This window comes from Hyperolius riggenbachi, chromosome 12, assembly GCF_040937935.1.
Source record: "Hyperolius riggenbachi isolate aHypRig1 chromosome 12, aHypRig1.pri, whole genome shotgun sequence".
NCBI lineage: Eukaryota > Metazoa > Chordata > Amphibia > Anura > Hyperoliidae > Hyperolius > Hyperolius riggenbachi.
The window spans coordinates 72,960,432-72,984,589 of NC_090657.1; the positions used below are offsets into that span (position 1 = coordinate 72,960,432).

Sequence of the window (24,158 nt, forward strand, 5' to 3'; positions counted from 1 at the left end):
CAACTGCCAAGAAAGTGTGCAGCGAGCAGGCAGGCTGGCCAGCATCTTTTTATAAATCTTTTCCAAGGAGTGTTTTTATAAAGAATAAAGGCCATGCTGAAAATCCCCTATGGAGAGATGGACTAGCCCAAAACCTGTCAGTAATGTCAGATTTCCACTACTTACTGTAAGTGACAGCAACACAGGAGAAAAGTAATGTATGGCTCGTCTTACTCTGGAAGAAACTTCTTATCTGCTTCTTATCTGTATGTGTTTACATGTATTTTAAAGTAAAGATTTTCACAGCAGTGGTCCTTTAAATATTTCCATATTTGTTTTTTCTCCCAAGGTTAGAGTGGGATGGAGGGGTGAAGCAGGCAATTTGGGTTCCCCGCTAATGCTGAAAGCTTGGGCGCCGCCGTAGGCACCTATAGGAATATTGGCATTGAGCTGTGATTTGATTGCCCAATAAATAGCCGATGCAGTGCCCGTTATTAATTGGGCACTGGGAGCACCCAAATTACAGCTCAATGATGATATTTCTATTCCATTGATATTGGATGATATTTCTAATACCATAGCTGTGCATGGCACAGCTTCTGGGATTCATCTGTGTCCTCGCAGAACAGGAAGTGCTGCCACGCGCGGCAGATAGTGATAACAAACCTGTAATCAATTAGTCTCAGATCCTTCCTTTGGCTAGAAAGTGTAATGGTCAAGGACTTTACCTCTGACACGAGACCTGGGTTCAAATCTCTACTCTTCCTGTTCAGTAAGTTGCACCTATTCAGTAAGGAGACCTTGGGTGAGACACCCTAACACTACACCGTTCTAATGAGTGCGCTCCAGTGGCTGCCTCGCAAGGCGCTTTGAGTCCGACAGGAGAAAAGCACTATACAAATACTGGAATTTATTTTATTTATTCCTTTCTTTCAAATACTGTCAGTTGGCAAACATCTGCTGTCTGTAAGTAACTTGTACCCTGTGACTGAGTCACTGACATCGGAAATAAATATTCACATCTGCATTAGAGAGCTTGGAGAATAGGTGCGGAAGAGGCAGTCTCTTGTATTGACTATAAGTTTTGTCTATGTGTAGCACTAATAGCTTCTGACCCACTTCAGCTGTTTACCTGCAAGTGAGCAGTGCGGTAATCAGAAATGATGTTATTCAACAAACACAAGCTGATACGACGCGAGGGCATCTTCATGCTTAACGTGCAGCGCTGTATTGATTCTATCGGTGATTACCGGTGTGAAATGAAAACATGGCAAGACCTAAGGCAAAGCTCATTTATTTGCTTTCACTTCCAAGCGACCTATAGATGGCAGGTGATCGCCATTTGATAGCAAACAATACAGTGTTTTAAAGATTCCAGTAAGGTATGTGCTGGGTGGCCATAAGTAGCCAAAGCCGGCACTATCAGCAATGATCAGGTGATGATCATGTTAATAAACCAATAATTATGACGTCATGTATCTACACAGCTATAGCGGCGTTCGAATGCCCGACGACCGACGCTAGCTGCAATACATTACCTGTTCCGGCCGGGGCATGTCCCCTGGTCTCCGCTGTCACTTCTCTGTGCTCTGCTCCTCCACCTTCAATGAACTTAGTGTCCCGGCAGGAACTTTAAACAGTAGAGCGCCCTCTACTGTTTAAACTTCCCCGGCAGGAAGTTCAGTGAAGCTGGAGGAGCCGAGCACAGAGAAGGGACAACGGAGACCAGGGGACATGCGCCGGCCAGAGCAGGTAATGTATGCAAGGGGAGGGGGCCGCGGCAGCACCACCACCACAGATTGTGATCGGTTTCATGCTGAAATCGATTCACAATCTGTTTGCAGTAAAGCCAGCCATACGATCCCTCTCTGATCAGATTCGATCAGAGAGGGATCTATCTGTTGGTCGGATCTGATGGCAAATCAACCAGTGTATGGCTACCTGTAGAGGGGAGAGAGATTGTAGAGAGCTTTGTAGGTTAGGGTTAAGGGCTTGTTCACTCCTAGGGCGTTTTGCGTTTTTTTTCAAGCACCGGCGATTTTGAAAATCCCCTTCAAAGTGCTTGTGCAATGATTCCCTATGAGAGTGTTCACATTTGAGCTTCTCATTTCCGATCCGCTCAATGGAAAAGTATAGTATGCCTCAATGGAAAGTATAGGGGAATCACACAACCCTTGAAAAAGCGCTTTGCTTAGCGATTTCCCAGGCGCTTTTAAGAATAAATACAATGGGCTTGATTCACAAAAGGGTGATAACTGAGTTATCACGCCTAAAAGCTTTGCACTTGCAAACTAGGGTGCAAACTACTCAGCACCCTAGTTTGCACGTGCAAAGCTTTTAGGCGTGATAACTAAGTTTTTAGGCGTGATAACTGAGTTATCACGCTTTTATGAATCAAGCCCATTGTATTAATTATTTTCCGGTTCAAAGAGTTCACTTCCTGACTGACGTCAGGTAGTGAAAAAACAAATCGCTCTGCAAAAGCGGATAAAAAACGCAGCTCCCCCCCCCCCCCCAAGCGCTGGCAGAGGAAAAACATTTGCCCACAAAATTGAAAATCGCTGACGTTTTCAATTTCAGCCATGTTCAGTGCAGATTAAAGGGGAGCCTGTCTGGTAGTTGGTGGTCCAAAAAGTAGTATATTACAATAGCCCAATAGGTGTTTTGTACTAACAGTGGCGTAGCAATAGGGGGTGCAGAGATTGCAACCGCATCAGTGCCCTTGGGCCAGAGGGGCCCTACCTCAACCACAGTATTAGCTCTCTATTGGTCCTGTGCTTGTAATAATCACTTCTATAGATGCCTTGAATAGTAATAGTAATTATTAGCACACTGTCCCCATCTCCTTCTTGCACCTCTGACACTGTGGTTCTCCTTGGCAGGATTTGGTGCGCCCTATCAATTGTTGTGTATAGAGTGCTTGGGGAGCCCCAATGTAAAACTTGCACCAGGGCCCATTGCTCCTTAGCCACGCCACTACCGATAGCCTGGCTGCGTTGTGCTTTGTCGCGCGTTTACGGCCCGGCTGCACACTTGCCCCAGTCATGCTCCAGCAGGCTCAGGACGCTCCCAGCGACGGGGGCATGCTTGCAGCCAGCCCACACATACTTGACAAAACGTGACTTGGCCAGGCTATCGCCCCGTGCAGCAGGAGCCACCAGGGGAGTTGTAGAGGGGCCGAGTGGCCACAAGGGGCTTAAGGAAGCCCCGGGTAAGGGTCCATCTGAAAATGGCACCTGCGAATAATGGCGCACGGTGTTGTTGCTAATCCGTTTGACGCTTATCGCTATTTAACGTTAAAGCCTTATCGCTATTTAACGTTAAAGCCTTATTGTTATTTAGCGTTAACACACAGAACCCTCTCTGTACCTATCCCTAACCCCCCCCTGGTGGTGCCTAACCCTAACCACCCCCCTGGTGGTGCCTAACCCTAACCACCCCCATGGTGGTGCATAACCCTAACCACCCCCCTGATGGTGCCTAACCCTAACCACCCCCTTGGTGGTGCCTAACCCTAACCACTCCCCTGGTGGTGCCTAACCCTAAGCACCTCCATGGTGGTGCCTAAGCCTAAGACCTCCCAGTGGTGCCTAACCCTAACCACCCCCCTGGCGGTGCCTAATCCTAACCACTCCCTTGGTGGTGCCTAACCCTAACCACCCTCCTGGTGATGCCTAACCCTAACCACCCCCTTGGTAGTGCCAAACCCTAACCACTCCCCTGGTGGTGCCTAACCCTAAGACCTCCATGGTGATGCCTAACCCTAAATCTCCCCTGATGGTGCCTAACCTTGACAGTGTTACATTAAATCCATTCACTGTTTTGCAGTTAAATAACTTCTGCAGTTTGGCTTATGTAGGGCGCTATTGATAAATAATGTTACTGTGCACAATAACGTCTGCTGTTTGGCATATGAACAGCACTATTGATAAATAACGTTACTGTGTGCCGTTTTTCTTCTTTTTTCCCTGTGCGCCATTATTATGCAGTACTAACGATAAATAGTGATAAGCGTATCTTTTTAATGCGGCGCCAATTTTATGCATAGGCGCTGTGCGCAATTATTCGCTGATACCAAGTCAGGAATAGGTACCTCAGCATACATAGCCAGGATTAGATGCCTCTGTATAGTCAGGAATAGCTACCACAGTATACATAGCCAGGAGGATTAGATGCCTCTGTATAGATAGTCAGGAATAGGTACCTCAGTATACATAGCCAGGAGGATTAGATGCCTCTGTATAGATAGTCAGGAATAGGTACCTCAGTATAGGTAGTCAGGATTAGATGCCTCTGTATAGATAGTCAGGAATAGGTACCTCAGTATACATTGCCAGAATTAGATGCCTCTGTATAGATAGTCAGGAATAGGTACCTCAGTATAGGTAGTCAGGATTAGATGCCTCTGTATAGATAGTCAGGAATAGGTACCTCAGTATACATTGCCAGAATTAGATGCCTCTGTATAGATAGTCAGGAATAGGTACCTCAGTATACATAGCCAGGATTAGATGCCTCTGTATAGATAGTCAGGAATAGGTACCACAGTATAGGTAGCCAGAATTAGATGCCTCTGTATAGTCAGGAATAAGTACCTCAGTATAAATAGCCAGGATTAGATGCCTCTGTATAGATAGACAGGAATAGGTACCTCAGTATACATAGCCAGGATTAGATGCCTCTGTATAGATAGTCAGGAATAGGTACCACAGTATACATAGCCAGGTTTAGATGCCTCTGTATAGATAGACAGGAATAGGTACCTCAGTATACATAGCCAGGATTAAATGCCTCTGTATAGATAGTCAGGAATAGGTACCACAGTATAGGTAGCCAGTATTAGATGCCTCTGTATAGATAGTCAGGATTAGATGCCTCTGTATAGGTAATTCAAAAAGGTAAGGGGAAAAAATAACAATCTAATGAGCGTGTATGTCCAACAAACCCACTGTGTGGTCACTTTATTAGTGCATTAGAAAAAGTTAAAGTGCATACTCAGACAAACATCTTGTAAAATATCTGACAGATCTGTCAAAATATAAAAAAACAATATGGCCGGCCCATGCTGTAATGCAATTCACACACCACCTACAACTACCTGCCAGGAATGGTCCGCTGGACTACACCTACTAGCTATGAGCAACAGTTCAGAGAGCAGGTATCTCTGGTCGCAATCCCCAGATATTCATTTATTAATAGCATCAAGCACAATTCATGATGAAAAAGCAATGATGCTTGGCGCCTTAAGCTGATGCTGTCATTCCTCAAACAATTGCCAATTAGAAATGGCCCGAATGGTTCGAGGCGAACTTTGGGTGGTTCGCCTTCGCCGGCGAACTTTCCTGGAAGTTCGATTCACCCCATAATGCTCCATTAGTGTCAACTTTGACCCTCTACATCACAGTCAGCAGGCACATTGTAGCCAATCAGGCTACACTCAGTCCTGGAGCCACTCCCCCCTTATATAAGGCAGGCTCCGCTGGCCATTACACTCACTCGTGTGCCTGCAATAGTGAGAGTAGGGTGAGCTGCTTCAGACTGTTTCTCCTAGGGAAAGATTAGTTAGGCTCTTGGCTTGTTAGCTTGCTCCTGGCTGATTGTTATTGCTAAAATAGTACCAACCAACAGCTCTTTTGAGAGCTAATATTCTCCTGATGTGTTTTTTTTTTTGTGTTGCTCACTGACACTGACATTATACAGCCCTATCTGTTGCAGCTGGACCTTGGTAATTGTTATTACTGTGCCAGCCAGGCCCTGCCTAACTATCTATACTGGGACACCTACCTATGCCTTCTTAACTACTGGGGCACCTACTTACCTTTACGGGGACACCTACCTATGCCTACCTACCTACATTAGGGGACCTACCTATGCCTACTTACCTATACTGTGACTCCTACCTATGCCTACCTACCTATACTGTGACTCCTACCTATGCCTACCTACCTATACTGGGACACCTACCTATGCCTACCTACCTATACTGGGTCTCCTACCTATGCCTAGCTAACTACTGAGGCACCTACCTATGCCTATCTACCTATACTGGGACACCTACCCATGCCTACCTACCTATACGGGGACACCTACCTATGCCTAGCTAACTACTGGGGCACCTACCTATGCCTACCTACCTATACTGGGTCTCCTACTTATGCCTAGCTAACTACTGAGGCACCTACCTATGGCTATCTACCTATACTGGGACACCTACCTATGCCTACCTACCTATACTGGGACTCCTACCTATGCCTAGCTAACTACTGGGGCACCTACCTATGCCTACCTACCTATACTGGGTCTCCTACCTATGCCTAGCTAACTACTGAGGCACCTACCTATGCCTATCTACCTATACTGGGACACCTACCTATGCCTACCTACCTATACTGGGATTCCTACCTATGCCTAGCTAACTACTGGGACACCTACCTATGCCTACCTACCTATACTGGGATTCCTACCTATGCCTACCTACATACAAGAAGATAATAAGGTAGTTGCTTCATTGTTATCTCTGTTTAGATAGTTAGGAATAGGTACCTCAGTATACATAGCCAAGATTAGATGCCTCTGTATAGTCAGGAATAGGTACCTCAGTATAGGTACCATAGGTGCCTCTGTATAGATAGACAGGAATAGGTACCTCAGTATAGATAGCCAGGAATAGATGCCTCTGTATAGATAGTCAGGAATAGGTACCTCATTATACATACAGTAGACAGGATTAGATGCCTCTGTATAGATAGTCAGGAATAGGTACCTCAGTATAGATAGGCAGGATTAGATACCTCTGTATAGATAGCCAGGAATAGGTACCTCAGTATAGATAGGCAGGATTAGATACCTCTGTATAGATAGCCAGGAATAGGTACCTCAGTATAGATAGGCAGGATTAGATACCTCTGTATAGATAGCCAGGAATATGTACCTCAGTATAGATAGTCAGGATTAGATGCCTCTGTATAGATAGCCAGGAATAGGTACCTCAGTATAGATAGTCAGGATTAGATACCTCTGTATAGATAGTCAGGAATAGGTACCTCAGTATAGATAGGCAGGATTAGATACCTCTGTATAGATAGCCAGGAATAGGTACCACAGTATAGATAGTCAGGATTAGATGCCTCTGTCTAGATAGTCAGGAATAGGTACCTCAGTATAGATAGTCAGGATTAGATGCCTCTTTATAGGTAGCCAGGAATAGGTACCTCAGTCAGGATTATGCCACCATGAAGCGTGTACAAAAGCAAGCAATGCAGCATGTGTAAAAACACAAGGCATTGCGGCTCAGAGACAAACGAAGCTACCGTTGTAAAGCAGAAGTCTCTCACCCATGCGCTGGACAACCACTTTCTATCTGGTCTCAAGATGCTGCTAAGTCCATAACACAGGGCTTCAGCTCAGAGCCGCGCTGCACAGAGCGCTGGGTGGATGACACACGGCGGACCTCCGTATGCAGCTACACACTGATGGCACGCTGATGCAGGTGGCATGGACGGTGTTGCAACGTGGTACCCGGTAGGAAACGCCTCTGTATAGGTAGCCAGGATTAGATGCCTCTGTATAGTCAGGAAATCGGTACCTCAGTATAGATATCCAGGATTAGATGCCTGTCTAGATAGTCAGGAATAGGTACCTCAGTATAGTCAGGATTAGATTCCTCTTTATAGGTAGCCAGGATTAGATGCCTCAGTATAGATAGACAGGATTAGATGCCTCAGTATAGTCAGGATTAGATGACTCTGTATAGATAGTCAGGAATAGGTACCTCAGTATAGATAGCCAGGATTAGATGTCTACCTACCTACCTATACTGGGACTCCTACCTATGCCTAGCTGACTACTGGGGCACCTACCTATGCCTACATGCCTATACTGGGACTCCTACCTATGCCTAGCTAACTACTGGGACTACCTACCTATACTGGGACTCCTACCTATGCCTACCTACATACAAGAAGATAATAAGGTCGTTGCTTCATTGTTATCTCTGTCTAGATAGTCAGGAATAGGTACTTCAGTATACATAGCCAGGATTAGATGCCTCTGTATAGATAGTCAGGAATAGGTACCTCAGTATACATAGCCAGGATTAGATTCCTCTGTATAGATAGTCAGGAAATAGGTACCTCAGTATAGATAGCCAGGATTAGATGCCTCTGTCTAGATCAAAGGTCCCCAAATGTTTTGGGTCGAGGGCCGGGTCAACATACTTCAGACAGCTGGGGGCCCGGAGTATATATAAAATGATGTAGAAGTCTGCGGGCCAGACAGTAAAGCATACCCAGGTAACAACCTGCAGTCCAATTGGACAGCAGTGTCATCTGATGTGGAATTTGAATGGAAAGCAGCAAAAAAGTTGGAAATATACATCTGGAAATATGCCTGAAGAAGGGGACTAGATCCCAGAAAGCTTGCATCATTTAACTCTATTAGTTAGCCATTAAAAGGTATTATTTTTTACAAAACGTTGTTTTTTTCTACCTATATAATTGGAATGCAGCGAATTACTGCTTTCTGGCTTCCATGTGGATGGGTGGTGCCAGCACTGCTATTTTATATGCGGACCACCAATATTTAAAGATGTAGCTGATCGCATCTTTAAGTAATACATTTTGTGTGTGGGGGGCCGGTAAAAATGCCTCTGGGGGCCACATTCGGCCCGCAGGCCTTAGTTTGAGGCCCACTGGTCTAAATAGTCAGGAATAGGTACCTCAGTATAGTCAGGATTAGATGCCTCTTTATAGGTAGTCAGGATTAGATGCCTCAGATAGATAGCCAAGATTAGATTCCTCTGTATAGTCAGGAACAGGTACCTCAGTATAGGTAGCCAGGATTAGATGCCTCTGTATAGATAGTCAGGAATAGGTACCTCAGGATACATAGTCTGTATAGTCCAGAATAGGTACCTCAGTATACATAGCCAGGATTAGATGTCTCTGTATAGATATCCAGGAATAGGTACCTCAGTATACATAGTCAGGATTAGATGCCTCTGTATAGATAGTCAGGAATAGATACCTCAGTATAGGTAGCCAGGATTAGATGCCTCTGTATAGATAGTCAGGAACAGGTACCTCAGTATAGGTAGCCAGGATTAGATGCCTCAGTATAGTCAGGATTAGATGCCTCTGTATACATAGTCAGGAATAGGTACCTCAGTATAGATAGCCAGGATTAGATGCCTCAGTATAGATAGCCAGGATTAGATGCCTCTGTATAGTCAGGATTAGAGGCCTCAGTATAGGTAGCCAGGATTAGATGCCTCTCTATAGATAGTCAGGATTAGATGCCTCTTTATAGGTAGCCAGGATTAGATGCCTCAGTATAGATAGTCAGGATTAGATGCCTCTGTATAGATAGTCAGGAATAGGTACCTCAGTATAAATAGCCAAGATTAGATGCCTCTGTATAGTCAGGAATAGTTACCTCAGTATACACCAGGATTATATGCCTCTGTATATAGTCAGGAATAGGTACCTCAGTATAGATAGCCAGGATTAAATGCCTCTCTACAGTCAGGAATAGGTACCTCAGTATAGATAGTCAGGATTAGATGCCTCTTTATAGGTAGTCAAGAATAGGTACCTTAGTATAGATCAGCTATGGCGAACCTATGGCACGCGTGCTAGACCCAGTTTGTGACAGCTATCTGGAGTGCCATTTACCTTCCGTGTCATTATTGAACTGGCAGTGAATTTATATTTCTTTGGCTGCATTTTCCCAGTGTTGGCTTCCAACACTTGGGTGATCCTCGCTCCACGGACATTTGGGTTTTTATTGGTGGGTGGGTTGGACAGGCATCGGGCTTCTGACATCCAATATTGCATTTTACCCTTTTTTGATACAATAAAGCGATGATTTTTCATACCATTTAATCCCTTGTCAAGTATTGGTTTAATCACGCTTTGCACTTCAAACTCCTTTTTATTACACCTCATGTATAGGTAGTCAGTATTAGATGGCTCTGTATAGGTAGTCAGGATTAGATGCCTCTGTATAGTCAGGATTAGATGCCTCTGTATAGATAGTCAGTATTAGATGCCTCTGCATAGATAGTCAGGATTAGATGGCTCTGTATAGGTAGTCAGGATTCGATGGCTCTGTATAGGTAGTCAGGATTCGATGCCTCTGTATAGTCAGGATTCAATGCCTCTGTATAGTCAGGATTCGATGCCTCTGTATAGTCAGGATTAGATGCCTCTATATAGGTAGCCATGCGGAGGGGGGACACAGCAGCAGAGGCTCAGCTGTCATCGGATAGTCACTTCGGCGAGGATCCACTCTCTGCAGCTACAAACTTGGTGGACCTCCGTATGCAGCTACACGCTGATGCAGGGGGCATAGGCGGCATTGTTACGTGGTACCCGGAAGGAAACGCTTATGTATAGGTAGCCAGGATTAGATGCTTTTGTAGTAGAAGTAGTCAGGATTAGATGCCTCTGTATAGGTAGCCAGGATTAGATGCTTCTGTATAGATAGTCAGGATTAGATGCCTCTGTATAGGTAGCCAGGATTAGATGCTTCTGTATAGGTAGTCAGTATTAGATGCCCCTGTATAGGTAGCCAGGATTAGATGCTTCTGTATAGGTAGTCAGGATTAGATGCCTCTGTATAGGTAGTCAGGATTAGATGCCGTAGTATAGGTAGCCAGGATTAGATGCCTCTGTATAGGTAGTCAGGATTCGATGCCTCTGTATAGGTAGTCAGGATTAGATGCCTCTGTATAGATAGTCAGGAACAGGTACCTCAGTATAGGTAGCCAGGATTAGATGCCTCTCTATAGTCAGGAATAGGTACCTCAGTATAGGTAGCCAGGATTAGATGCCTCAGTATAGTCAGGATTAGATGCCTCTGTATACATAGTCAGGAATAGGTACCTCAGTATAGGTAGCCAGGATTAGATGCCTCTCTATAGTCAGGAATAGGTACCTCAGTATAGGTAGCCAGGATTAGATGCCTCAGTATAGTCAGGATTAGATGCCTCTGTATACATAGTCAGGAATAGGTACCTCAGTATAGATAGCCAGGATTAGATGCCTCTGTATAGTCAGGATTAGATGCCTCAGTATAGATAGCCAGGATTAGATGCCTCTGTATAGTCAGGATTAGAGGCCTCAGTATAGGTAGCCAGGATTAGATGCCTCTCTATAGATAGTCAGGATTAGATGCCTCTTTATAGGTAGCCAGGATTAGATGCCTCAGTATAGATAGTCAGGATTAGATGCCTCTGTATAGATAGTCAGGAATAGGTACCTCAGTATAAATAGCCAAGATTAGATGCCTCTGTATAGATAGTCAGGAATAGTTACCTCAGTATACACCAGGATTATATGCCTCTGTATATAGTCAGGAATAGGTACCTCAGTATAGATAGCCAGGATTAAATGCCTCTCTACAGTCAGGAATAGGTACCTCAGTATAGATAGTCAGGATTAGATGCCTCTTTATAGGTAGTCAGGAATAGGTACCTTAGTATAGATCAGCTATGGCGAACCTATGGCACGCGTGCTAGACCCAGCACGCATAGCCTCATCTGCAGACACGCCATCGCTGCTGCGCTATGTCCCGGATTTAACAGTTCATAGCCCGCAGCCCCGCTCCAGTCTGCAGGGCTACGGGAAGATGACGCCCGAAGCCCTGCACTGGAGACTATTTGTGTCTCCAGTACAGGGCTTCGGGCGCCATCTTCTTGTAGCCCTGCATTCTGCCTGTCAGCGCGGGAGACTGCAGGAGCATCATCTGGGGAACTGCACACCAGAGACCGCCGGGAGAGGAGACTTCTGTCAGGTGAGTAAATTTTTTTTTCTTTGCAGGTGAAATGCTGCCATCTTTGCGTTTATTTTTGGTGAAAAGCTGCCATCATTGCGTTTATTTTCTGGTGAAAAGCTGCCCTCATTGCGTTTATTTTCTGGTGAAATGCCGCCATCATTGCGTTTATTTTCTGGTGAAAAGCTGCACTCACTGTGTTTATTTTCTGGTGAAAAGCTGCCCTCATTGTGTTTATTTTCTGGTGAAATGCTGCCATCATTGCGTTTATTTTCAGGTGAAAAGCTGCACTCACTGTGTTTATTTTCTGGTGAAAAGCTGCCCTCATTGCGTTTATTTTCTGCTGAAATGTTGCCCACTGCGTTTATTTTCTGCTGAAATGTTGCCCACATTGTGTTATTTTCTGCTGAAATGTGGCCCACTGCATTATTTTCTGCTGAAATGTTGCCCACTGCGTTTATTTTCTGCTGAAATGTTGCCCACTGCGTTTATTTTCTGCTGAAATTTTGCCCACATTGTGTTATTTTCTGCTGAAATGTGGCCCACTGCATTATTTTCTGCTGAAATGTTGCCCACTGCGTTTATTTTCTGCTGAAATGTTGCCCACTGCGTTATTTCCTGCTGAAATGTTGCCCACTGCGTTTATTTTCTGCTGAAATGTGGCCCACTGCGTTTATTTTCTGCTGAAATGTTGCCCACTGCGTTTATTTTCTGCTGAAATGCTGCCCACTGCGTTTATTTTCTTCTTAAAAGTTGCCCAAAAAATAAAACACTAATGAGCGTGTATGTCCAACAAACCCACAGTGTTGTCACTTTATTAGTGCATTAGAAAAAGTTAAAGTGCATACTCAGACAAACATCTTGTAAAATATCTGACAGATCTGTCAAAATATTAAAAACAGTATGGCCGGCCAACGTTGTAATGTCATTCATACACCACCTACAACTACCTGCCAGAAATGGTCCGCTGGACTACACCTACTAGCTATAAGCAACATTTCAGAGAGCAGGTATCTCTGGTCGCAATCCCCAGATATTTATTTGCATGTTAATAGCATCAAGCACAATTCATGATGAAAAAGCAATAATGCTTGGCACCTTAAGCTGATGCTCTCATTCCTCAAACAATTGCCAACGCAATAATTCCGGCAGTGTCCACACTATTCCAGCAGAGTGTCCAGATCACAACTCAATCGTAGTTATTGAATCAGTTAGCACTCTTGAGTATGGAATATGGCACCATGAAGCGTGTACAAAAGCAAGCGATGCAGCATGTGGAAGCACAAGACATTGCCGCCCAGAGACAAACGAAGCTACTGTTGTAAAGCAGAAATCTCTATTCAATCCATTGGACAACTGCTTCCTATCTGGTCTCAAGATGATGTTAAGTCCATAACACAGGGCTTCAGAGTGCTGGGTGGATGACACACGGTGGACCTCCGTATGCAGCTACACGCTGATGCAGTGGGCATGGGTGGCGTTGTTATGTGGTACCCGGAAGGAAACGCTTCTGTATAGGTAGCCAGGATTAGATGCCTCTGTAGTAGTCAGGATTAGATGCCTCTGTAGAAGTAATCAGGATTAGATGCCTCTGTATAGATAGTCCGGATTAGATGCCTCTGTATAGATAGCCAGGATTAGATGCCTCTGTAGAAGTAGTCCGGATTAGATGCCTCTGTATAGATAGCCAGGATTAGATGCCTCTGTAAAGGTAGTCAGGATTAGATGGCTCTGTATAGGTAGCAAGGATTAGATAGCTCTGTGTAGGTAGCCAGGATTAGATGGCACTGTATAGGTAGCCAGAATTGGATAGCTCTGTATAGGTAGCCAGGGTTAGATGCCTCTGTATAGATAGTCAGGATTAGATGCCTCTGTATAGGTAGCCAGGATTAGATGCTTCTGTATAGATAGTCAGGATTAGATGCCTCTGTATAGGTAGTCAGGATTAGATGCCCCTGTATAGGTAGCCAGTATTAGATGCTTCTGTATAGGTAGTCAGGATTAGATGCCTCTGTATAGGTAGTCAGGATTAGATGCCTCTGTATAGGTAGTCAGGATTAGATGCCTCTGTATAGGTAGTCAGGATTAGATGCCTCTATATAGATAGTCAGGATTAGATGCCTCTGTGTAGGTAGTCAGGATTAGATGCTTCTGTATAGGTAGTCAGGATTAGATGCTTCTGTATAGATAGTCAGGATTAGATGCCTCTGTATAGGTAGCCAGGATTAGATGCTTCTGTATAGGTAGTCAGGATTAGATGCCCCTGTATAGGTAGCCAGTATTAGATGCTTCTGTATAGGTAGTCAGGATTAGATGCCTCTGTATAGGTAGTCAGGATTAGATGCCTCTGTATAGGTAGTCAGGATTAGATGCCTCTGTATAGATAGTCAGGATTAGATGCCTCTGTGTAGGTAGTCAGGATTAGATGCTTCTGTATAGGTAGTCAGTATTAGATGGCTGTGTATAGGTAGTCAAGATTAGATGCCTCTGTATAGTCAGGATTAGATGCCTCTGTATAGGTAGCCAGGATTAGATGCTTCTGTATAGGAAGTCAGGATTATATGCCTCTGTATAGGTAGCCAGGATTAGATGCTTCTGTATAGATAGTCAGGATTAGATGCCTCTGTATAGGTAGCCAGGATTAGATGCTTCTGTATAGGTAGTCAGGATTAGATGCCCCTGTATAGGTAGCCAGTATTAGATGCTTCTGTATAGGTAGTCAGGATTAGATGCCTCTGTATAGGTAGTCAGGATTAGATGCCTCTGTATAGGTAGTCAGGATTAGATGCCTCTATATAGATAGTCAGGATTAGATGCCTCTGTGTAGGTAGTCAGGATTAGATGCTTCTGTATAGGTAGTCAGTATTAGATGGCTGTGTATAGGTAGTCAAGATTAGATGCCTCTGTATAGTCAGGATTAGATGCCTCTGTATAGGTAGCCAGGATTAGATGCTTCTGTATAGGAAGTCAGGATTATATGCCTCTGTATAGGTAGCCAGGATTAGATGCTTCTGTATAGATAGTCAGGATTAGATGCCTCTGTATAGGTAGCCAGGATTAGATGCTTCTGTATAGGTAGTCAGGATTAGATGCCCCTGTATAGGTAGCCAGTATTAGATGCTTCTGTATAGGTAGTCAGGATTAGATGCCTCTGTATAGGTAGTCAGGATTAGATGCCTCTGTATAGGTAGTCAGGATTAGATGCCTCTATATAGATAGTCAGGATTAGATGCCTCTGTGTAGGTAGTCAGGATTAGATGCTTCTGTATAGGTAGTCAGTATTAGATGGCTGTGTATAGGTAGTCAAGATTAGATGCCTCTGTATAGTCAGGATTAGATGCCTCTGTATAGATAGTCAGGATTAGATGCCTCTGTATTGGTGGCCAGGATTAGATGCTTCTGTATAGGAAGTCAGGATTATATGCCTCTGTATAGGTAGCCAGGATTAGATGCTTCTGTATAGATAGTCAGGATTAGATGCCTCTGTATAGGTAGCCAGGATTAGATGCTTCTGTATAGGTAGTCAGGATTAGATGCCCCTGTATAGGTAGCCAGTATTAGATGCTTCTGTATAGGTAGTCAGGATTAGATGCCTCTGTATAGGTAGTCAGGATTAGATGCCTCTGTATAGGTAGTCAGGATTAGATGCCTCTATATAGATAGTCAGGATTAGATGCCTCTGTGTAGGTAGTCAGGATTAGATGCTTCTGTATAGGTAGTCAGTATTAGATGGCTGTGTATAGGTAGTCAAGATTAGATGCCTCTGTATAGTCAGGATTAGATGCCTATGTATAGATAGTCAGGATTAGATGCCTCTGCATAGATAGTCAAGATTAGATGGCTCTGTATAGGTAGTCAGGATTCAATGCCTCTGTATAGTCAGGATTCGATGCCTCTGTATAGATAGTCAGGATTAGATGCCTCTGTGTAGGTAGTCAGGATTAGATGCCTCTGTATAGATAGTCAGTATTAGATGGCTGTGTATAGGTAGTCAGGATTAGATTCCTCTGTATAGATAGTCAGTATTAGATGCCTCTGTATAGGTAGCCAGGATTAGATGCCTCTGTATAGGTAGCCAGGATTAGATGCTTCTGTATAGGTAGTCAGGATTAGATGCCTCTGTATAGGTAGTCAGGATTAGATGCCTCTGTATAGGTAGTCAGGATTAGATGCCTCTGTATAGATAGTCAGGATTAGATGCCTCTGTGTAGGTAGTCAGGATTAGATGTTTCTGTATAGGTAGTCAGTATTAGATGGCTGTGTATAGGTAGTCAAGATTAGATGCCTCTGTATAGTCAGGATTAGATGCCTCTGTATAGATAGTCAGTATTAGATGCCTCTGCATAGATAGTCAGGATTAGATGGCTCTGTATAGGTAGTCAGGATTAGATGGCTCTGTATAGGTAGTCAGGATTCGATGCCTCTGTATAGTCAGGATTCAATGCCTCTGTATAGTCAGGATTCGATGCCTCTGTATAGATAGTCAGGATTAGATGCCTCTGTGTAGGTAGTCAGGATTAGATGCCTCTGTATAGATAGTCAGTATTAGATGGCTGTGTATAGGTAGTCAGGATTAGATGCCTCTGTATAGATAGTCAGTATTAGATGCCTCTGTATAGGTAGCCAGGATTAGATGCCTCTGTATAGGTAGTCAGGATTAGATGCCTCTGTATAGCCAGGATTAGATGCTTCTTTATAGGTAGCCAGGATTAGATGGCTCTGTATAGATAGTCAGTATTAGATGCCTCTATATAGGTAGCCATGCGGAGGGGGGACACAGCAGCAGAGGCTCAGCTGTCATCGGATAGTCACTTCGGCCAGGATCCACTCTCTGCAGCTACAAACTTGGTGGACCTCCGTATGCAGCTACACGCTGATGCAGGGGGCATGGGCGGCATTGTTAAGTGGTACCCGGAAGGAAACGCTTATGTATAGGTAGCCAGGATTAGATGCTTTTGTAGAAGTAGTCAGGATTAGATGCCTCTGTATAGATAGTCAGGATTAGATGCCTCTGTATAGGTAGCCAGGATTAGATGCTTCTGTATAGGAAGTCAGGATTATATGCCTCTGTATAGGTAGCCAGGATTAGATGCTTCTGTATAGATAGTCAGGATTAGATGCCTCTGTATAGGTAGCCAGGATTAGATGCTTCTGTATAGGTAGTCAGGATTAGATGCCTCTGTATAGGTAGCCAGGATTAGATACTTCTGTATAGGTAGTCAGGATTAGATGCCTCTGTATAGGTAGTCAGGATTAGATGCCGCAGTATAGGTAGACAGGATTAGATGCCTCTGTATAGGTAGTCAGGATCAGATGCCTCTGTATAGGTAGTCAGTATTAGATGGCTGTGTATAGGTAGTCAAGATTCGATGCCTCTGTATAGTCAGGATTAGATGTCTCTGTATAGTAGTCAGGATTCGATGCCTCTGTATAGTCAGGATTCAATGCCTCTGTATAGATAGTCAGGATTAGATGCCTCTGTATAGGTAGTCAGGATTAGATGCATCTGTATAGCCAGGATTAGATGCCTCTGTATAGATAGTCAGTATTAGATGCCTCTGTGCAGATAGTCAGGATTAGATGCCTTTGGTTAGGTAGTCAGGATTAGATGCCTCTGTATAGCCAGGATTAGATGCCTCTGTATAGGTAGTCAGGATTAGATGCCTCTGTATAGGTAGTCAGGATTAGATGCCTCTGTATAGGTAGTCAGGATTAGATGCCTCTATATAGATAGTCAGGATTAGATGCCTCTGTGTAGGTAGTCAGGATTAGATGCTTCTGTATAGGTAGTCAGGATTAGATGCTTCTGTATAGATAGTCAGGATTAGATGCCTCTGTATAGGTAGCCAGGATTAGATGCTTCTGTATAGGTAGTCAGGATTAGATGCCCCTGTATAGGTAGCCAGTATTAGATGCTTCTGTATAGGTAGTCAGGATTAGATGCCTCTGTATAGGTAGTCAGGATTAGATGCCTCTGTATAGGTAGTCAGGATTAGATGCCTCTGTATAGATAGTCAGGATTAGATGCCTCTGTGTAGGTAGTCAGGATTAGATGCTTCTGTATAGGTAGTCAGTATTAGATGGCTGTGTATAGGTAGTCAAGATTAGATGCCTCTGTATAGTCAGGATTAGATGCCTCTGTATAGGTAGCCAGGATTAGATGCTTCTGTATAGGAAGTCAGGATTATATGCCTCTGTATAGGTAGCCAGGATTAGATGCTTCTGTATAGATAGTCAGGATTAGATGCCTCTGTATAGGTAGCCAGGATTAGATGCTTCTGTATAGGTAGTCAGGATTAGATGCCCCTGTATAGGTAGCCAGTATTAGATGCTTCTGTATAGGTAGTCAGGATTAGATGCCTCTGTATAGGTAGTCAGGATTAGATGCCTCTGTATAGGTAGTCAGGATTAGATGCCTCTATATAGATAGTCAGGATTAGATGCCTCTGTGTAGGTAGTCAGGATTAGATGCTTCTGTATAGGTAGTCAGTATTAGATGGCTGTGTATAGGTAGTCAAGATTAGATGCCTCTGTATAGTCAGGATTAGATGCCTCTGTATAGGTAGCCAGGATTAGATGCTTCTGTATAGGAAGTCAGGATTATATGCCTCTGTATAGGTAGCCAGGATTAGATGCTTCTGTATAGATAGTCAGGATTAGATGCCTCTGTATAGGTAGCCAGGATTAGATGCTTCTGTATAGGTAGTCAGGATTAGATGCCCCTGTATAGGTAGCCAGTATTAGATGCTTCTGTATAGGTAGTCAGGATTAGATGCCTCTGTATAGGTAGTCAGGATTAGATGCCTCTGTATAGGTAGTCAGGATTAGATGCCTCTATATAGATAGTCAGGATTAGATGCCTCTGTGTAGGTAGTCAGGATTAGATGCTTCTGTATAGGTAGTCAGTATTAGATGGCTGTGTATAGGTAGTCAAGATTAGATGCCTCTGTATAGTCAGGATTAGATGCCTCTGTATAGATAGTCAGGATTAGATGCCTCTGTATAGGTAGCCAGGATTAGATGCTTCTGTATAGGAAGTCAGGATTATATGCCTCTGTATAGGTAGCCAGGATTAGATGCTTCTGTATAGATAGTCAGGATTAGATGCCTCTGTATAGGTAGCCAGGATTAGATGCTTCTGTATAGGTAGTCAGGATTAGATGCCCCTGTATAGGTAGCCAGTATTAGATGCTTCTGTATAGGTAGTCAGGATTAGATGCCTCTGTATAGGTAGTCAGGATTAGATGCCTCTGTATAGGTGTAACGAAAAATCTGCAACGCCGGATGGATTGCGGAAATATGGTCGCATCCAGTCCGGCAAGCGGACCTTCCAACGCGGGATGCGGAAATTCGTCCGCATCCGCTGCGCACACCCGTCCGAGCACTCTGCTCCAAACTCACCAACATGCTGTTCACCAGGGTTCTGCCATCTTGCCTCTAGGGGGTGCGGCCGCACACCAGACACGCCTTTATACTCTTAGAAAGCGTGTCAGCTGACCTGGAGGTCAGCTGACATTTTAGCCTGCTCTGATTGGTTGCTGCCTGGGGTGGAGACTTCTCTCCCAGGCAGTATATAAGGAAGTGCTTTTCAGTCACACTTTGTCTGTGTTTGCGATACCCTGTGTCAGCACTCAGACCTTAGACTAGATCCCAGGTGTTGAAACCAAGGACTTCACACCTAGACTAGGAGATTATTATTATTGTTATTGATTCTCTGTGTATGATTCTGTGCCTGTCTTGACTTCTCTTCTGCTTCCTGATTCTGTACTCTGCCAGCCCGTACCGTTAACGACTATTGGCTTGGTTCCTGACTATTCTCTCGTCTCACGTCTCTGTACTGTTGCCGCCTGTACTGTTGCCGAACCTCTTTCTGTCTGACCTTGCTCCCTTCAGTGGAACGTCTCCTACTGTTGGGTTATTATCTGAGGCTTGCCTCCCTGAGACGCCGGCCCTAGCAGACCGTTACTGCCAGAGGCCGAGATTCCTCCACTGCCACTTTGGGGGATCTCACACACGGGGTTCCCATTCAGAGGTAACCACACCTCTGAGGAATTGCCGTGTGGTGGATATTTCCACAACTTTGTGAATATTTACTGCTTTGTATATTTTCATGTTGTTCGTGTGTCCACTGCTTTACATCTACCCGCATTATTAGCAATTCCGCAGATTGCTATATAATCGGGTCTATCCTTGTATTATTGGCGATACTGCGGATCCCCAATAATCAAGGTTCGGGGTGTGACACTGGTCTGAGTAGATCATTTCAGGCACTTACCGTGTTAGTGAGCCTTCCGCTGATTTACCATCAGGAAGATACTTACTATTTCACTCTAACATATCTGCATTAGTGGTGATTCTGTATATCACCACTTAATCAGATATTTGTGCCTCTTGCTGACACCAATCGTTACAATAGGTAGTCAGGATTAGATGCCTCTATATAGATAGTCAGGATTAGATGCCTCTGTGTAGGTAGTCAGGATTAGATGCTTCTGTATAGGTAGTCAGTATTAGATGGCTGTGTATAGGTAGTCAAGATTAGATGCCTCTGTATAGTCAGGATTAGATGCCTATGTATAGATAGTCAGGATTAGATGCCTCTGCATAGATAGTCAAGATTAGATGGCTCTGTATAGGTAGTCAGGATTCAATGCCTCTGTATAGTCAGGATTCGATGCCTCTGTATAGATAGTCAGGATTAGATGCCTCTGTGTAGGTAGTCAGGATTAGATGCCTCTGTATAGATAGTCAGTATTAGATGGCTGTGTATAGGTAGTCAGGATTAGATTCCTCTGTATAGATAGTCAGTATTAGATGCCTCTGTATAGGTAGCCAGGATTAGATGCCTCTGTATAGGTAGCCAGGATTAGATGCTTCTGTATAGGTAGTCAGGATTAGATGCCTCTGTATAGGTAGTCAGGATTAGATGCCTCTGTATAGGTAGTCAGGATTAGATGCCTCTGTATAGATAGTCAGGATTAGATGCCTCTGTGTAGGTAGTCAGGATTAGATGTTTCTGTATAGGTAGTCAGTATTAGATGGCTGTGTATAGGTAGTCAAGATTAGATGCCTCTGTATAGTCAGGATTAGATGCCTCTGTATAGATAGTCAGTATTAGATGCCTCTGCATAGATAGTCAGGATTAGATGGCTCTGTATAGGTAGTCAGGATTAGATGGCTCTGTATAGGTAGTCAGGATTCGATGCCTCTGTATAGTCAGGATTCAATGCCTCTGTATAGTCAGGATTCGATGCCTCTGTATAGATAGTCAGGATTAGATGCCTCTGTGTAGGTAGTCAGGATTAGATGCCTCTGTATAGATAGTCAGTATTAGATGGCTGTGTATAGGTAGTCAGGATTAGATGCCTCTGTATAGATAGTCAGTATTAGATGCCTCTGTATAGGTAGCCAGGATTAGATGCCTCTGTATAGGTAGTCAGGATTAGATGCCTCTGTATAGCCAGGATTAGATGCTTCTTTATAGGTAGCCAGGATTAGATGGCTCTGTATAGATAGTCAGTATTAGATGCCTCTATATAGGTAGCCATGCGGAGGGGGGACACAGCAGCAGAGGCTCAGCTGTCATCGGATAGTCACTTCGGCCAGGATCCACTCTCTGCAGCTACAAACTTGGTGGACCTCCGTATGCAGCTACACGCTGATGCAGGGGGCATGGGCGGCATTGTTAAGTGGTACCCGGAAGGAAACGCTTATGTATAGGTAGCCAGGATTAGATGCTTTTGTAGAAGTAGTCAGGATTAGATGCCTCTGTATAGATAGTCAGGATTAGATGCCTCTGTATAGGTAGCCAGGATTAGATGCTTCTGTATAGGAAGTCAGGATTATATGCCTCTGTATAGGTAGCCAGGATTAGATGCTTCTGTATAGATAGTCAGGATTAGATGCCTCTGTATAGGTAGCCAGGATTAGATGCTTCTGTATAGATAGTCAGGATTAGATGCCTCTGTATAGGTAGCCAGGATTAGATACTTCTGTATAGGTAGTCAGGATTAGATGCCTCTGTATAGGTAGCCAGGATTAGATGCCTCTGTATAGGTAGTCAGGATTAGATGCCTCTGTATAGGTAGTCAGGATTAGATGCCGCAGTATAGGTAGACAGGATTAGATGCCTCTGTATAGGTAGTCAGGATCAGATGCCTCTGTATAGGTAGTCAGTATTAGATGGCTGTGTATAGGTAGTCAAGATTCGATGCCTCTGTATAGTCAGGATTAGATGTCTCTGTATAGTAGTCAGGATTCGATGCCTCTGTATAGTCAGGATTCAATGCCTCTGTATAGATAGTCAGGATTAGATGCCTCTGTATAGGTAGTCAGGATTAGATGCATCTGTATAGCCAGGATTAGATGCCTCTGTATAGATAGTCAGTATTAGATGCCTCTGTGCAGATAGTCAGGATTAGATGCCTTTGGTTAGGTAGTCAGGATTAGATGCCTCTGTATAGCCAGGATTAGATGCTTCTTTATAGGTAGCCAGGATTAGATGGCTCTGTATAGATAGTCAGAATCAGATGCCTCTATATAGGTAGCCAGGCGGAGGGGGTATGCAGCAGCCGTGGCTCAGCTGTCATCGGATAGTCACTTCGGCCAAGATCCACGCTCTGCAGCTACAAAATTCTTCCTGTCCTATGTTCCAGCTCACAGCAAGAGCGCCCCTAGGGAGCACTCTTAATGTGAGATGGAGCACAAGAACAGGAAGAAGTTTGTAGCTGCAGAGCGTGGATCGTGGCGAAGTTAGTATCTGATGACTCCCTCAATGGCAGCACTGTGGTAGGAACAAGCGGGCCCCTCAGGGGCCCGGTTGCACAGGCAACTGCTGCGACCTTGGCCCCTATGCCCTGATCCTCCTCCTAAAAATGTGTTGTTGTTTTTTTAGATATCCCAGTTTTATTTAATATTTAAATCTACTTTTTAAGTTTTTACTGTTTCATTGTCTCTGCTCAATAGCCCTTTATTGAAGTATGCCAGAGCTACAATCTATGAACTGTTGACCCTTTTTAATCTATTTTCTGCTCTCAGAAGCCATTTTCTGTATTATAGCTGGAATTCCTTATCAGTGAGGGTTACGCTGTGGTCCCACCCAGTCCCAAGCCAGTCACTTGCATGCCTGATGTTTAACTCTTTCAGGCAGGGAAAGAAAAAAAGGAACACAGCATAGTTATTTGTATGCTTGGCGCTGTACATACACATGTCTATGTCATCATGTCACCTCGTGCATCCTTTCAAGGGTACCTGAAGTGAAAAAAAGATAATTGAACACTTACCTCAGTAGTGGGAAGCCTCTGGAGAGTTCAGAGTCTTCTCAATCCTCCTTGATCCCACCGATCCAGAACTTATTCGACAAGGGCTTGAGGAGGTTATGGAAACAAAACATTTAATGTATCAATACTGTTATAAACGTTGATTAATATTATTAAAATATGAATGACTCCATTCACATAAAAAACATTACTTCAAGGTGGTAATTTAGGAATGATCTCTGTATAGGCATGCTAGCGGGCTATCTGCTGAGTAGCCTGTTCTGTTGTATGGAAAGGGGAGGGGAAAAGGGGTGAGCTGGAGGTGTAGGAAAAACAATAGAAGATAACTGTCAGACAATGCTGACCTAAAGTGTGCAATGGCTGAAGGGAATGCCAGGAACATTGGGGGCACCTGGACACACACTTCAGACTACTTGAACAATTTATTTGAGCAGCAAGATTCTAATATACTGTATATGCTTTATAAGTGTTGTGCAGTTACGTTCAGGACACTCAAGCAGTCCCCACAATATCTATACCAGAGGTGTAACCACAGAGAGCAGCCCCAGTGACTGCAGGGGGTTCCAGAGCTGTGGGGGCACAGCTTCTAACCTCCCCCCCCCCTCCAATACAGGGGCCCATCTCACATATCATAAAATGCAGCACATTAGCCAGTATAGAAAATGTAGTGCATACATGTGAAATCAGCCCGGTAGACTTGGGCACAGGACACAGCAGGTATATAGCTGATCCCAGGGCCGGCCCGAGACTTTTTGCCGCCTGAGGCAAATTTTAAAAAAAATTATTGCTGCCGCCGCCGAGCTGGAGGGGTAGCGGGCAGGGCGGGGGTATTGTGCCTAGCGGCGGGGAGGGGGGTCGGACCCCCCCCCCCCCCCCCTCGCCTGGGTCCCCGTCCTCCGCTCCCCTCCAGCCTTAAATACATCAGAACTAGCGCAACTCGTAAGAGGCAGTGGGCGGGGAGGACTCACCTCTTCCTCGCTCGATCCAGCGTGCGCTCCACTGACGTCCCTTCCTGCAGCGCCGTCCATTTACAATACAGTGGGCGGCGTGCAGGAAGTGACGTCAGTGGAGCGCACGCTGGATCGAGCGAGGAAGACGTGAGTCCTCCCCGCCCACTGCTTCTTACGA

General features: G+C 44.4%; 1 long non-coding RNA gene across 1 annotated transcript in view; it reads right to left on the reverse strand.

The window, feature by feature from the left end:
• Positions 1-24,158, reverse strand: part of LOC137541510 (uncharacterized) — a 69,149-nt gene that overhangs the window by 38,188 nt on the left and 6,803 nt on the right. Inside the window, exon 2 of the long non-coding RNA XR_011025184.1 lies at positions 23,034-23,116. This is a non-coding gene — a long non-coding RNA (uncharacterized lncRNA). The remainder of the gene's footprint in view (positions 1-23,033; positions 23,117-24,158) is intronic.